We start from the raw sequence: 16,430 nt of genomic DNA, 5'->3' as shown, positions 1-16,430 counted from the left end.
AGCCTCCGCTATCGACCATCGTGTTATTTGGACAATATTTTGTGATCGAATCAGGTGACAGTTTGAGTTACTGTATCTCACGCGTTCAGTGGACGACCCGGTCTAGACCCTTTTTTCTACTTCACAGTCTCTGGCTGTGAATTTGTACTACATGGCAGTGCCTGAAAACTGCACTTCCGTGGTTTCAGAAAGCTTTTCGCTGAGCCCATGGAGAGTCAGTGGTCGATGTCACTGTGACTTGGCTCACAGTTTTTTCCGCTGTAATGTGTGTGACATGGACAGCGAGGCCCATCTACACACAGACCGTGTGGGACGAGCCAGCTAGCGCTCCACAGGCAAACTAATGTAAGGAATCTGGGGGAGATGCAGAGATATCGCCAGTCCTCTTGTGCTCAGCGCTGAAATTTTTGAATAAGCCGTGCGGCCTGTTTTGTTTAGTTTATACGGTGCCCTGGCAAAGCCAAACAAAGCAAAACCTTGTGACACAACCCTCTGCGAGATTTCCATACAGGAACCGATCACCCCACAGCGGGTCAGATTTCGACACAATTCTACATGTTTACGATTATTTTACATCAGCTGATCATCCTGGAAAAAATCTGCGGCTGTGCAAGGACCTGCAGTTAAGACAGAAGGGGCGGACGGGGGGCGGGGGGGGGGGGGGGGGGTGGGTGGAAGTAGTGAAGATGCAGGTTATTTGAGGTCATCCAGAGAGCACTTCCTGTGACCTCAGCGGTGTATCAGGGGTCAGAGGTCACCGTTATCAGGAGCCCCTCAAACAGTGCAATCTGTGGCACACAGGAGGGGTCTGGAAGACCATTGTTCAGAGGGGTCATTAAAAAGTCCAGCAAACAGCTCTGCCGGCTCAGAGTGGTAAACAGAGAGCTGCAAACGGCCCAGTGGTCAGATCGCACCTAAACGGCCATAATGTTCACGTTAATTTTAGAGATACGTGCAGTCAGACACAGCAAGAAAAACAAAGAGATGAGTTACTGTAGAAGAATGTGCAATGGTGCGTGGTAGATCTGCATAAAGCTCAGTGAAACAACGTTGGCGAGGGGTAGGGGGCGGGGGGCACAGTGTCCTCATTACCTCCAATATCAATCTGTCATTTTGTATAACGCACATTTTCCTGTCACATGCACTCCATGGCACCACATCTAAGGGAAGGGTGTGAGAGATAAACGGAGAGACCACAGCCTCTTCACAGGCTACATCCGTTTCTCCCTCCCTCCCTCTCTCACACACACACTGTCACTCAGTAATGAGGTCTGGGAATTCCTTACAGGATAGCGGAATGAGAGGAGACGGATGGGGCTTTCACAGACAGGATAGCGGAATGAGAGGAGACGGATGGGGCTTTCACAGACAGGATAGCGGAATGAGAGGAGACGGATGGGGCTTTCACAGACAGGATAGCGGAATGGGGGAGACGGATGGGGCTTTCACAGACAGGATAGCGGAATGAGAGGAGATGGATGGGGCTTTCACAGACAGGATAGAGGAATGAGAGGAGACGGATGGGGCTTTCACAGACAGGATAGCGGAATGAGAGGAGACGGATGGGGCTTTCACAGACAGGATAGCGGAATGAGAGGAGACGGATGGGGCTTTCACAGACAGGATAGCGGAATGAGAGGAGACGGATGGGGCTTTCACAGACAGGATAGCGGTATGAGAGGAGACGGATGGGGCTTTCACAGACAGGATAGCGGAATGAGAGGAGACGGATGGGGCTTTCACAGACAGGATAGCAGAATGGGGGGAGACGGATGGGGCTTTCACAGACAGGATAGCAGAATGGGGGAGACGGATGGGGCTTTCACAGACAGGATAGCGGAATGGGGGGAGATGGATGGGGCTTTCACAGACAGGATAGCGGAATGGGGGGAGATAGATGGGGCTTTCACAGACAGGATAGCGGAATGGGGGGAGACGGATGGGGCTTTCACAGACAGGAATGCCCTCGTGCTTAGCCACCGCTGCAGCAGACGATAATCCCCCATGTTGCGTAACCCGAACGCTCCTGTGGTCTGAAGGTCTGCGCGAGCAAAGCGCACCTCTGACTTGAGCTGACCTCACGGGGGGCGGGGGGAGTCAGTGTGTACAGAAAGAGCGCAGCCTGAAACACGATGCACCCGCAAGAATACTGTTATCAATGCAGCTTTATTTGGCAGAGCATGTTTAGTAATGAAGTATACGGCTTTGCAGGAAATATTATCTTTCACGTGCCCTCGAATGGCTTCTGGGAGTTCCCCTGAGTGTGCCTGTGCATGTGTCTGTGTGTGCGCACGTGTGTGTGTGTCTGTGTGTGTGCACGTGTGTGGGTAGGGGAAGGGGATGGTCTGCAGCTTGTCTGTAGCATTACCAAGGGCTGTTTTGTCCTCCTCAAACAACAAAGTTCTGAACATGCAGTTGGGTTCCTCCAGTGGCCTGGTAATGTGCTGCTGACCTGCGGTCCATGCAGGCCTTGTAGAGAGTCAGAGCACATGCTAAGAGCACGCTAAGAGCAGGCTAAGAGCACACTAAGAGCACGCTAAGAGCACATGCTAAGAGCACACTAAGAGCACACTAAGAGCAGGCTAAGAGCACACACTAAGAGCAGGCTAAGAGCAGGCTAAGAGCACGCTAACAGCAGGCTAAGAGCAGGCTAAGAGCACGCTAAGAGCACGCTAAGAGCAGGCTAAGAGCACGCTAAGAGCACGCTAAGAGCAGGCTAAGAGCACGCTAAGAGCAGGCTAAGAGCAGGCTAAGAGCACGCTAAGAGGACACGCTAAGAGCACGCTAAGAGCAGGCTAAGAGCACGCTAAGAGCAGGCTAAGTAGGTCAGACATGTCAGCACCAGGGGGGGCAGGATGTGAAAGCCCTGAAACAGCCTGCAGTGGCACACGTGCCCCCCCGCAGAAACACCAGCACTATAGCAACACACTTCCTCCCCCACAATACCCATTTCCTCTACATATCACAGATAAAAGATTACTGAGGACAGTTTATCTGACACCCATACCCATGGCAACATAAACAGCGCACAATGCTTTACCAACAATCCAATTATGACAGCTGGACGTTTCTTACAGAAGCTATCCCCAGGGAGGTATGGTACATTTCTCAGGGCTGCAATGGTAGTGGGAGTCAAACCAGCAACCCCCAGGTTAGAAGCCCAGGTCCCTGACCGCTGAACTACCCCACTGCCCAGTAACGGAGGGTAATAATACCAGTCTGCAGCACACAAGACCTTTTAGCTTCATCAGTGTTAATAGTGTGGCATGGCATCCAATATGAAGGTATCACTTTTGAGATGTGTAAATAATAGATTCCTTTTCCACACCACTGATAATTTAAGGAGGGGGATTTCGCTAAATAAGTAAATACATGGACAGACTGAGAGTCAGTAAATAAGACGGATATGATGATTGTGCGTAGTTGTTAGAGTATTCATATCAACAATGAGCAGCTGGTCTTCGGTGAAGAGCGAAGAGAGTGTTGTGCAGAACAAACGATCACTGGCATGATCTGTTAAACAACGAGCATCGGCTTCAGCATATTGTAATTTAAAAAATGTAAACATGGATAACTCTCGTTCTCTATTTTTCACAGAGTGAGTACAGAGTATTCAGTGGTGTTCTCTCTCTTCAGAGTACTATTCCTGCTGTCTGTGTTTCCTTTTTATTTATTATTTTTTATGTATTATTATTATTAATATTATTATTATTATTATTATTATTATTATTATTATTAATAATAATAATAATAATAATAATAATAATAATAATAATAATAATATTTTGTGTGTTGCTTCTGGCATGGTGTAAAAGCGGTGTAAGATTTCAGGTGTCTTTTCCGCCGCGGTGATTCATGGGGCTCCAGACAAGTCGAGGTTTGTTCTGTGTGCGACTCCACGCTCTGCTCCGCTGACAGTAATTGTCTTTGTTCCTCTGCAGCTAAATCCCTCAGCTTTGCACGTGCTCAGCAACGGAACAGCGAGGATTCTGGGAGAACACGAGACCCGCCCCAAGCCGCGCACGACCTGTCAACACTTTCAAATCGTCAGATTTATGGGTCGTGAAACCTTTAGTGCCCATCTGTGAGGTCATTCTGTGCACGCGCACGGCCCTCCGAGGAGCTTTAGGACAGGCCCAAAGTGAACCGTTCCTACATCCACATGTACACATTCCTTTACACACGGCGTGTTTATTTTACAGTGCGCTTATACAGCTGCGTATTTACTGAAGCAATCCAGGTTAAGTACCTTACTCAAGGGACATTAGTCGTACCCCAGCAACCTTTGGGTTACAAACCTGCTAGGTTATTTTTTTGGCACAGAGACCAGGTATTCAGCAATTCTTCAGAACTTTTATTATAATTGTAAGGGAATTGAAAAGGTAATGCCTGTCAAGGTAACTATAAACAAAACAACCAGCACCAACGCATGTCTAGTTTTTTTCAGGATTTCATAGCCTCTCAATGACCTGCTCTCCTGTAATTAGCCGACTGAGCGCAGTCAATAAATCTGTTCAATTACTTCTCCACTGAAAGAAAAAAACTGCTTTGGCTTTCCGCACCACGGTTGGTACGATGACTCGTTCGCCCAGTGATTACACCATTCCTGATTAACTGCAGGCTTTTCCCATCACTTTGGACTTTGCCTGAGGGGGCAAGTCCACCGCTCTGTCTGCAAATACAGTGCGCGTATGTACTATGCTATTTACCGCTCCTCCTCGTCCGCGTTTCTGCTGCACGAATTAAATCCCCCGACACATCGCCATGATCAAAGCTCGCAAATTATGCACTGCTGCTCATGACCATGAGTTTACATTCTGTTATGGAAATAAAAATAACAAAGAGGGCGCTGTGCTTTGAAGGACTAAGAGAAGAAAAAAAAAAACAGGAAAATATTCGCATAACATGAGCCAGTTTTTTTTTTTTTTTTTAAACGGCAGGTCAAACTGAGGAATGTGTCCGGTCTGTGTCGGGGTGCTGGAGAGGACAACGGCTGGAACTTTGCTTTCTTACACTTTGGAATTTATAAATTGAAATTCTATAATTCATCTGTTGCTTTCATTATGTCCCTTCAAAAATGTTCCGCATTATTATTATTACAACTCATTAATTACATTACATGGTAATGAAAGACATTCACAAATACAATTTTAACGCAAAAAGGAAACAACGGAAATATGCAATACGAAAATCTTGCCCTCGAGGCTAGAGGTGCTGCTGGTTCTCATTCTTCCCCTCCAATCAGGACCCATTTAAATCTGGAACACCCGGTGAGTTAAATCTCCGGCCAATCGGTGGTCAGCATTGTTGCCTCGCAAGAAGGAGGTTGTGGGTTCGAGTCCCAGCTGGCCTGGATCCTCACTGCATGGAGTTGAAGTGTTTCCCCGTGTTTGCGTGAGTTTCCTCCTGGTGCTCTGGTTTCCTCTCACAGCCAAAAGACATGCAGCCCAGGGACTACAGATGAAAATTACCCTCCCTGGCCAAATTAAATTAACCGAATTATATTAACTCAACTATCAGGTATAAAAGAAAACCAGCGGCACTACTGGCCTGGTGAGTCGAATTTAACAATCCCTGTTGTATGAGAATGCTGTGGAGCTGTATGACATAGTGGACATACTCGTGTTCCTGTGGAGCAGTATGACATAGTGGACATACTCGTGCTCCTGTGGAGCAGTATGACATAGTGCACATATTCGTGCTCCTGTTGCGCTGGATGATGTAATACACACACTCATTTCTCCTGTTCTGCTATTGCACACTGAACTCATTACAGGCCACCATACCGCTGAGCCCCCAGGGGGCTGATGACTGTTCCCAGTAACCGATCGCCAGTGTGCGACTAAACCCCCCATTGCCAGACGGTCAGGATTCCTCCTGAGAGGATTACATCTCTACGAGCAACGCCTGCTGACATCTCTGACATGTTTGCTCTTCACTGTTTTGGAATTGATGGAGAGAAAAAAAGAGCCAGCAGCTACTTAGTTAGCACACGTGCTAAATCAGCTGTCTGTCTCAGTGCACGGTGATTAGCACCTTCCCAGAATCCTGTGCGTCCCTGCTCAACTCATGCACTGGGATTTTGCTAGAAAAAAAAAGCTGAGCTGGACACTGAACCTCAAAGTGCCTCCAAACGCACGTCTAATCTCCCTCGTTACCTCACTGCTTCGCTCTTTCTTGGCAGCCTCTGACGCCGCTGCATCGCCAAATCACACAAAGCCTCAGTTTGAAGTCTCCCAAGTGATTCATTCGCCGGTTGTCCATCTAAATAAAGTTAAAAGTAATGAAATGTGAGTTGGCTAGGTAGGCCCAGCGTTCAACATTAATCTCGCTGTACACAAAAAGCGCCGTCTCATAAACAGAGTAGAATTATTAGACTCAGAGGCCGAGTTTTGAACGCGGGCCAGAGCGTTTTTCCTGTATTCCGGGTCCAAGGTCTCCACCGTGTCCATCACTGTTTGGGCGCACGCCTGCTAGACACGGCCCTCTCAAATGATTGGCTGAAGAGACAGGCAGGAGTCAGGCTGTGACGTCCCACATTAGGGCCAATAAGTGACAGGTCTGCATCATCGGGGGAGGGGTACGCCGAACCCCCCCCAGCAGTGAACCCGCCCAGGCGACAGCTCTTTGAGTTTTTCGCGGCTGCATGCGCTGGCGCTAAGAATAGAGGGTTCGCTGGCGTGCGGGACCGCAAGGGGGGGGGGGGGGCGTGGGACTGACAGAGCCGTCTCTCCACCAGGATGTACGTGTGGCCGTCCCTGACCTGAGCAGAGATAAACAGGCTGCAGCAAACGTCCAACCCCCCCCCCCCCCCAGGCTACAGGAGCCAACGTCCAGCCCCCCCTCCTCTCGCCCCCCCCCAGGCTGCAGGAGCTAAACGTCCAGATGCCCCCCTCACCTCCCCCCCCCACCCCCACCCACAGCTCACCTTCATTTCACTTCACATCCTGTTTCCAGCTCCAGCTGCAGCGACTCAGACACTCCTCGGTTGGTCAGACGCCTCCTGGATCCAACTGTCACTCTGCAGCTGCTAAGCAACAACACAGATTCAGGAGAGACCATTACTGACAGGACAGGCAACACAGCTGTGACCCAAAAACCAGCGAGCAAACATGGTACCAGTACTATCAGAACCGCCATCAAACAGCTAAGAGCAGTAAAACTGATTTGGCCTTGTGCCTCGCATTTCTGCTGATGATTTCATACATAGATGTGCGAGTGAGCACACACACGCAGACAGACAGACACACACACACACACACACACGCAAACACGCACATGCACGCACACATACATACACACACACACACACACACGCACATTTTCAGACTGCTTTCACAGATGCACACCCTGTTTCACCCATTTTGACAGGCTAAGACACAAAGACCTTAGACAAAACGTTTCGTCTAAAATAAAAGCGTCCATTTCCTTCTTCATAAAACCCCTTTCAAAATCCGAACGAAAGTTTAACGACACATCTGCACACAGATGTGCCGTAAAACTGTCACATTTTAATGAAGCCCATCCTCGCTAATTTGGAGGCTAGGCTGGATGTACTCCACGCGTGAAACAGCTCTGGTGGAGCCCGCCAGGCCTTCGGATGACCGAATTCTGCCCTGTGCTCGCCCTCAGCGGCGCCTGCGGCCGCATCCTTTATCCCAAACGCAGGGGAAGCAGGTGTGCGGAGCGGAGAGAAATCCCCACGTCTTTCTCGCGGTCGACAACAGTAGCTACCTCGGAACATCTGATGACTGTACGAGCGGGAAGCCTGAGCTCTGGGGGGGTGGGGGCGTGTTTATCCAGGACACTGGCCAAGGCCAACACAACGTCATTCCAAAACCGCCGCAAAAACACGGCTCCATGTCCGACCCAGACCCCAGAGAGCCCTCCGGCCTTTCCGCTGACAGCTGACCATCCTAGAAGCCCGAGCTGTCCGGAGGCGGGATCTGTGGGGAAACGTCTCCCTCTGTGATTGGTCTGCGCTCAGATCTGTCCCCTCTGTGATTGGTCTGCGCTCAGATCTGTCCCCTCTGTGATTGGTCTGCGCTCAGATCTGTCCCCTCTGTGATTGGTCTGCGCTCAGATCTGTCCCCTCTGTGATTGGTCTGCGCTCAGATCTGTCCCCTCTGTGATTGGTCTGCGCTCAGATCTGTCCCCTCTGTGATTGGTCTGCGCTCAGATCTGTCCCCTCTGTGATTGAGCTACGCTAAGATCTGTCCCCTCTGTGATTGAGCTACGCTCAGATCTGTCCCCTCTGTGATTGGTCTGCGCTCAGGTCTGTCCCCTCTGTGATTGGTCTGCGCTCAGGTCTGTCCCCTCTGTGACTGGTCTGCCCTCAGATCTGTCCTGGAATTCCCAAACCAATGAACATTAAAATGATTTAATGGCTGAAAGAGAAAAGATCCTATTTTTCCCAGAAAACAATCTGACAGCCGCGTTCTGTGGTCAATGGCTTCCGGTACTTTATTACATCGACATCACTGCACTGTATCGGTCCAAGTCTTTTAAATAGTTTATTTAGGGAACAGGGCACTATGGCCATTTTTGGAAAATCTCAGATACTGTAATCTTTACATTGGGGTCCATTAGAGTTTTCAGATCTTGGGTACAAATCTCATTTCCCTGAAACCACAGCCTGGCATGCAGATATTTTTCTTCACAGTCTGAAGGTTAGAGTTACCTAATATCTTCCCAAAAGGCAACAGCACACAAACCAGCACAGAAACCTGCGCAGCGACCTGCACATGGAGCAGAACATGGACCAACACATGGACCAATAAAGGCTAGCTGCACTGAAACACGTGAGGTCAGAGCCAGGTTAGTTCAGACAGACCTTCAGCAGGCATAGAGATGCAGCCGACGGCACGGACCCAGACTTCTCACCTCCCTTCTTGGCCGACACTACAGCCGTTTGGAGGGTCCTGTCCAAAGCCGGCGGTCTGGATTTCATCTTGGACAGTGGAAGCCGTCCACACGACCGGACAGAGCCTGAACTGGAAGAGCCAGCCAGCGGCTCAAACTGCTCAAGACAAACACTCTCTAAAAGCCCTGTGTCCCAGCCCTCAGGCCCCGAGCTCAGTTCTCATAAGACACTCACTGTCTTTGGTGCACGTACTCAACTGTAAAAACATTTCTCCCCTCAGTATCAATCACGCTGAAAATATTAATGCGCGTGACGAATGAGCACAGATTCAGATGCGAATAATTTGCCATAAACTCGACAGATAATGGAATAAAAAAAATCCTGAAATAGATATTTCTAGAAGCAGATTATAATTAGAAAACCAAGTGTAAGGGGAAGTATACAGGGGGAAGGTCCTCTGCCGACTTTTCTGAAGGAAACCCAGCAGAAAGTGCAAAAAGAGGATGCAGTACTGAGTCGTACAGGGAGCCCCTTTGCCTTGCGTGTGCAGGTAAAGCAGCCTGAGACTCAGGTGCCTGAGGGACACAGGTCCAGCCTTGTGTGTGCAGGTAAAGCAGCCTGAGACTCAGGTGCCTGAGGGACTCAGGTCCAGCCTTGTGTGTGCAGGTAAAGCAGCCTGAGACTCAGGTGCCTGAGGGACTCAGGTCCAGCCTTGTGTGTGCAGGTAAAGCAGCCTGAGACTCAAGAGCCTGAGGGACACAGGTCCAGCCTTGTGTGTGCAGGTAAAGCAGCCTGAGACTCAGGTGCCTGAGGGACTCAGGTCCAGCCTTGTGTGTGCAGGTAAAGCAGCCTGAGACTCAGGTGCCTGAGGGACTCAGGTCCAGCTCCGCTCCTTGTTCTCACAGCCCTGAGAAAACTGCACAAACCACACAGGAAAATAACCATGACAACAGCCCAGTGATCAGATCTCTGGTCATAGGGCAGATAAAGCCGCTTAGCGTAGCTGTCTTTAACACAATTAAACAATCACAGCATTATGCAACACCCCCCTGTCAGCATGTGTGCTACTGTGATATGCCAGCGGTATAATTTATCTTATATTTTGATACGATCTGTGTTTTGAAACAGCAGAATACCCAGCATGCTGTGCGCTCAGTGTCAGGGCCTCTGAGGATCCAGGATGGCACATTTTCACAGTCAGCTGATCTATGAGAGGACCAGCGTTGGTGAGTGTAATTAGTTAATTGGGCCAGGGTAATTAATAGAAACAGAAACCAGCACATGCTCTGGTTCTCCTGAAATAGGACTGCCCACCGCTGTGATCCTTTCCGGGAGATTAAATGATTTCGGGTTTTTTTTTTCTCTTCATGAAACCCAAAATTAACAAAAACTATTTCCTTCCTACAGCCCTGCAGCGTGTTCCAGTTCAGAGTGCTGATACAAGCGGACGGCTTCTCGTAAGGAGGTATGAAATCATGTATAATAAACAGTAACGCTTATCAAATCCGTTCAGATTAATAAACACAAAAATGCATAGCTCTGAAACAACAAACAGAAACATGCTGGAAATGTCAGTGAATAGCTCTAGCAGTTGGACTAAACCACATGAGCTATTTTGTCTTGTGTTTCATCACTGATCTAAGGGTCAAGGATAGTGCATCTCCAACACACACACACACAAAAACTCTGCAGCAACAGTTTACTTTTCCATAAGTTACTTTCAACATGTTTGTTATTTAAAGGAAATTCTTCGTTCTGCTGGATTGCATCTGTCAGAAAGCTGTCTTTGTTTGTTGTTATTTTTAGGATGTTCACCAGTAGGCTTGTATGGGCCGCCCTTACCCTATAGCTCACTTATTTGCCCAGTCAGCTATTCTCAGCCGTAAAAGGACAAACCGCACAAATATGTTTATTCCCCGTTAACCTGTCTGCTTATTTCTGTTCCGCGCTGTTCCGAGATTCCCATGATGCATTTCCACAGACGAGCGCGTGATCGCACGCAGACAGGAAGCGATGGCGCTGTCGGCACGGAGACAGACGGCCCCGGATAAGGCGAGACGTTTGTCCTTTCCAAGAGGAAGCCTCGCTGCTGAGTTTCAGATGAAGGTCTGAAATGTCACCCTCACCTACATGCCAATAAAAAAGTCTTGCATCAGAGCAAGTATGAAGCTCAGCCAGTCTCTCAGCGTGCTGTTAGGAGTCATGCTGGAGACGGGTGACTGAAAGAACAGTTATAATTACAGCGTGCCGGACCGGCGGGTCTGATTTCACCTGCTTGTGTCTCCATATAAACGTCACGGAGACTCATAACAGTCACATTGTTTCCACATTTGAGCTCTGTGGCACGTTTCTCCTCCAGACAATGCACAATGAGGCCTCTCACTGTGACCCACCGCTGGGAAACGCAGTATCACTGCATCGCCAGGACGGAGGTCCAGGTCCAGAGAGTAAACTCCTCTCCGGGTCCCCTGGATTTGCTAATTAGCTCAATTATTCAGCCAGGAGGTACTAATTAATGAAATCAGCTGGCTGAGTTAATGGGTGAAAGACTTTTTCCTGACTGACGCATGGACTTTCCACCTCTGCTGCATTTTGTGTGTGTGTGTGTGTGTGTGTGCGCGCGCGCGCGCGTGTATGTGTCTATGTTTTCCTAAAGATGGGCCTTTACATTTTAAAGATCCACACACACACACCGAGCTGATGGTTGCGAAGTATCAACTGTCTATGACACTCCTCTTTGGAGAGTATTCAAGTGCCAAGGGTTGGAGAAGGAATGCAGACACAATTATGTGCTTAAGGAACAGGCTTTTCAAGGTGGATGCAAGGTCAAATTGGGCTGTAATAGGGATGAAAAACAAAGGGTTGACGGGGGGCAGAGAGAGATCGCGTTACGTCCATCTGAGCTGCCCACGCGCCGGCCACACGCCTTCCTGCTGGACGTGCGGAACAGGAAACACGGGCTGGAGTGAGAGCAGAAAGAAAAAAAAAAAGAAAAAAGAAAACAAACAAACAAAAAACACACAAAATGAAAAATCTGAAGTTTGCCTCTAGAGTCTTCATCTGGGTCAAAACAGACAGAGGAAACAGGAAGAAGAGGAAAGCTTATTACAGAAAGAGCCGAGCAATCCACCGTTCTCTTTCTTCCTAAACGCTCCAGACGTTCCGCCCGTCGGTCAGAAAACTGAAAGCACCAAAACGCAATCTCTGCTCAGTTTTCAGACAAATACAGGACTCCTCTGCCTTTATACAGGACTCTGCTTTTAAGGTTTTCCTGTTAAATTGAGCTGCATGAAATCAAAGGTCGACTCTTTTTACATTACATTGCATTTCATTACGTTTTATTTGGCAGACACTTTTGTCCAAAGTATCACACAGTAAGTGCATACCGAAGGTCACTGAAACAACTACAGAATGCAGGTCTGATAAGGTGCAATACTCCTTATGTAGCAGTTATCCACAGCCGTGCGCATCAAGTCTAGTTCACGCAGTAGGCCTCGGCTAAGTAAGGCTTTTATCTAAATTCAGGCCACAGTCCAGACTCCACAACAGGTTTGTGCTGGTGCTCAACGAGCCAGGTGAGCTTTGGATAGAGCCATCAGGCCGACCCCCCAGGCCGACCACCCCCCTCCCAGGCCGACCCCCCAGGCCGAACCCCCCCCCCCAGCCCCCCCCAGGCCGACCCCCCAGGCCGACCCCCCCCACAGGCCGACCCCCCCAGGCCGACCCCCCAGGCCAGGCTCTGAACAATGGCCCAGGACACGAGATCAAAGTCGCGTCTCAAACGGCTAACAGCGCAGGCGGCAGGAGCGCGCGCCGCCGTCCTCGGGGCTGACATTCGAGAACAAAAAGATCGAGGCTCGCTTCGGATATCAGAGACGCGGTCGAAAGCGTGCGCTCGTGTTTCCTGTTTCTCGCGTCGTCAAGGACGGTATCCAGGCGTTCGGCCCTTAGCAACGGCGGGCGGCGGCAGAGACTGTGAGAAATGGCGAGCGCTCTTAAAAGAAGGAGCGCCTCTCGGCTGAGCCTCGGCCTCCACACGCCGGGACGGGGGGTGCAGGCCAGGCCCTGACATCCGGCTGGGGCGGGGCCAGGGGTGGGCGGGGCCGGGGGGGGGCGGGTGGAATGAACCTGAGCATCGGGCCGTTTGTTTACTTGTATACGAGAGTGAGCAAGCCCCCAAGTCACAGACGTTGTTAAGGAATTTATAAATCCCACCCAGACGGATATTTTCAGCCCCAAAAACAGGAGGATTCTGGGAAAAGGAGGAGATCTGGTCAGCCCAATTAATATTGTGCACAACAGCAAATATGAAAATGTTCTAGTCACACATGAGCTATTAATAAACCCCATATGAGAAGCCAGATGGGTTTGTGAAGATGGATATCTTGGGTGTATTAGGACTATTTGTAAATGCTACAAGTGATGAGGAAAAGTAGCTTTTGGAGCAGGGAGATACCCGCTTATTCTGGGATGTTGTGTCCATAGAATGTTTGGTGAAAGGAGGAGATGTGTGCTGGAGTGTTCAGTTTCAGTTGCATTCTGAAGTGTTCAGGTTCCAATTCGCTGTCAGCGGAATCAGGCTCTAACTGCCTCCGCATCAGGATGTATTGTGTTCTGACCCCAGCCATCAAATGGGATGTGGGTCACATGTCCATTAATCAGATACACATCTCATAAGAACTCCGGCGTAAACAGGACCTTCGACGTGTGCAGCTTCAGAAGAGACTTTTGCAGGAAAAAACTCATTAATCTGGGCGTTCTGGTCCGCGGGCTCAACGCCTCCAGCCCTCCCTGAGAGATCTTCCCGCTCAGAACAATAGCCTGTTCCCCGCGAAGGACCAGCCAGAACCAGCCCTCTTCGCTGCCAATTAAGAGCTCAGTGACATCTCTGTGAACCCTGGGACTTGAGAGCGAAGGTCCATGAGCCAAAGTCGCGGCACAGGACCGGATCAGACCCGGCACTGAGCCGGTTCCACCCGGGGTAGCCATTTTAAATCCACCCCCCCCGGGTCATCAGACGGCCCGATCTGACAGAACCGAACCGCGCCCCCCCCCCGGACACCCCCCGCGTCCGCACGCGCCTGAACGCTCCGCACAAACGAGCCGTCCGAAAGAGGGACTCCTGCAGACCGGGGGCTATTTTTACACCCTGGACCACGGCCTGAAAAGCGGAGAGGAAACCAGCACTTGAGTGGCGGAGTGCCGGTGAGGCAGCCCTGCCCCCCGGCACAGGGGCTGAAATGAGCTCCTAATCTGTGCAGTTTGGGGTGTGGATTTAAGGGGGGGGTTTTTTGGGGGGGGGGGGGGAAATCAGACAGGGTTGTGAAAAAGAGAACCCCCCCCCTGACAACAAAGGAGACACACAGAGCGGTAGCACGCATCAGCACTCTGAGCCGGGACAACCACGAGCCGAGCGCCTCTTCCTGTTTATAACTGCCCTGACTTACACAGGCACTTTCCTTAGTGATACTACCTGCCCCCCAGCAGAGAGTGTGTGTGTGTGTGTGTGTGTATGCGTGTCAGAGAGTGTGTGAGAGAGAGAGAGGTGTGTGAGAGAGAGAGACAGTGTGTGTGTGTGTGTGTGCGCCCAGGGGGTGAACAGGATGAGAACTGCTTATCAAGAAATAGAACAATGAAGCAATCATAGTTTTCCATGGAATACATTTATGGAACTGTCGATATGGGCCAATTCAAGGGACCACATCTATCACAACTCCAAATTAATTTGTCCACTTTATTAAGCTCTTTTTATTTCAGGATTTTTATTTGTTTTATTGCTATTTGGTTACTTTTGGGCTTTACCGCATGTGGATGAGAGCACAATGCTTGTGCTAATGGATATACCTGTGCTACCTGCCGTCTCTAACCTGTGCAGTTCAGGGCCTGCGCTGCGCAGTAACACGGGACAGCAGCTGCCTGAGTTTGCACAGAGATCACAGCGGAGTGGGCCAGGGGGTGCATGGGGGGGGACCCCAATATCCCTGTGGGGGATATTGCCAGGAGGAGGAGGAGGGAAGAGAATCGGGGTCCCCCCGTCTTCCGAGCCCCGGTAATCTTGAGTAACATCTCCGCGAGGCTCAGCTCCAGCTCGAGTCATTCCTAATTCATGCCTCTCCGTTCACTGACCCAGCCCGGCGATTTGCACAGGGCCACTGCCGCGCTCGCCGGACGCGTTAAGAATTGATGAGCTGGAGATGGGTTCTCCACACAGACAGAGGAGTTCCAAGGGGATTCTGGGAAACGTGTCCCGGGGACGTTCGGGGGAACCCTCATCAAGCTGAATTTCATTCCATTTCTTCCACAATAATTATGCCAGAGATTATACCCCCATGGGACAACACACAGTCAATTCAGGCAGGCAAAAGATTAACCCCTGTCACTTCTCAATGGGGGACATCAGCAGCTCACAACAAGCTGAAACTATTCTCCCAGGCCAGTGCAAAGCAAAGAGCTGACTCACTGATCTCACCAAAGCAACACATTGCCTCATTTGAGTAACTCTCCGCTCCAGTTAAGCCTTCTGAAAACCACACGCCGGAATCTACCACCACCTTCCATTGTTATAACACAGGGCAGTGTTACCAAAATCTACCACGTTTCTTTGTTACCCTGGTTACTCTGCACCATTCTGGTCTGATTCCAGGGATGTGTCCTGCCTCCTGCAGTACGGCGGCCTATTTGCGTGCAGCGGAGGTCAGACATTTTGTTTGACTGGTTTCCTCGGTGGTGCTGCGCCATTGAAGAAAGACCATACAACACAAAACAGGCTGACAGCAAACAAGAGAGTGGGAGGGACCTGGGCAAGACAAGCTGCAGCGCAATTTATTTCAAGCACGTTCACAGTTGTCCTGGGAAATTATAGATGGATTGTGTGCACAAAAACAAACTTTTGTTGACTCTGAACGCGCTGCTTTTTATTTTAAGTTGGCAACAGTTTACTCTTTTAGAAACACAGTTTTTGTGTTCTAACAAAAGGAAAGTCTACCTGTCTGCCAGGTGCCTGGTCTTCCTTCAGAGCCATCGAGTGTGTCTTCCTCTGAGGGATTTGTGTTCCTCTGCCAACACTCACCCTGGGAGTCTGACATTATGCGAGCTTCGCAATGTTCAATCGAGGCGGAGATCGTCATTTCAGAACAATCCTTTCTGGGTGGAAACGCCCAGCTTTTTTTTTTTTTAGGTCAGGCCTTTCTTGTGGTCGAAGGCCAGCAGTGATGGGATTTCAAAGCGCACGCAACCGCGTCGTTTGAACAGCTCAAATAGCAGCAGGACAAACCCCCTCGAGGCTGCGAAAATGACTAAAATAGACACGGGAATAAAAAGCATCCGCAAGTTTTCAGGCATGATTAAACCATTGATAAAGCCGGTGACCTCAATGCTTTTCATTTGAAGTTGCATTTAAACAGAACCCTCCTCCAATTTCCCCTTTCCCACTGTAGAGCTGGAACCAGGCTGGCTCATTACGGGCTCTCAGGGAGAAGCAAAACAAATGGGAGCCGTGAGTTTCAGGAAGGGAACGACTTGGATGCCTGACAGGGTCCCGCCAGTCATCTCGATCTGGGGGTGGGGG

At 49.9% G+C, this 16,430-nt stretch overlaps 1 protein-coding gene across 2 annotated transcripts in view; it reads right to left on the bottom strand.

The window, feature by feature from the left end:
• The window catches only part of LOC135249767 (ubiquitin domain-containing protein 2-like), a 123,088-nt gene that overhangs the window by 72,834 nt on the left and 33,824 nt on the right, over positions 1 to 16,430 (bottom strand). Inside the window, exon 3 of one of the 2 annotated variants that reach the window (XM_064325303.1) lies at positions 6,929 to 7,030. The gene's annotated coding sequence lies outside the window, so the exon portion shown is untranslated. The remainder of the gene's footprint in view (positions 1 to 6,928; positions 7,031 to 16,430) is intronic. The other variant, XM_064325304.1, reaches the window with a different exon arrangement.

The sequence above is a fragment of the Anguilla rostrata genome, chromosome 3, assembly GCF_018555375.3.
Source record: "Anguilla rostrata isolate EN2019 chromosome 3, ASM1855537v3, whole genome shotgun sequence".
Classification (NCBI taxonomy): Eukaryota; Metazoa; Chordata; class Actinopteri; order Anguilliformes; family Anguillidae; genus Anguilla; species Anguilla rostrata.
This window is presented reverse-complemented; position numbering and strand designations above follow the sequence as displayed.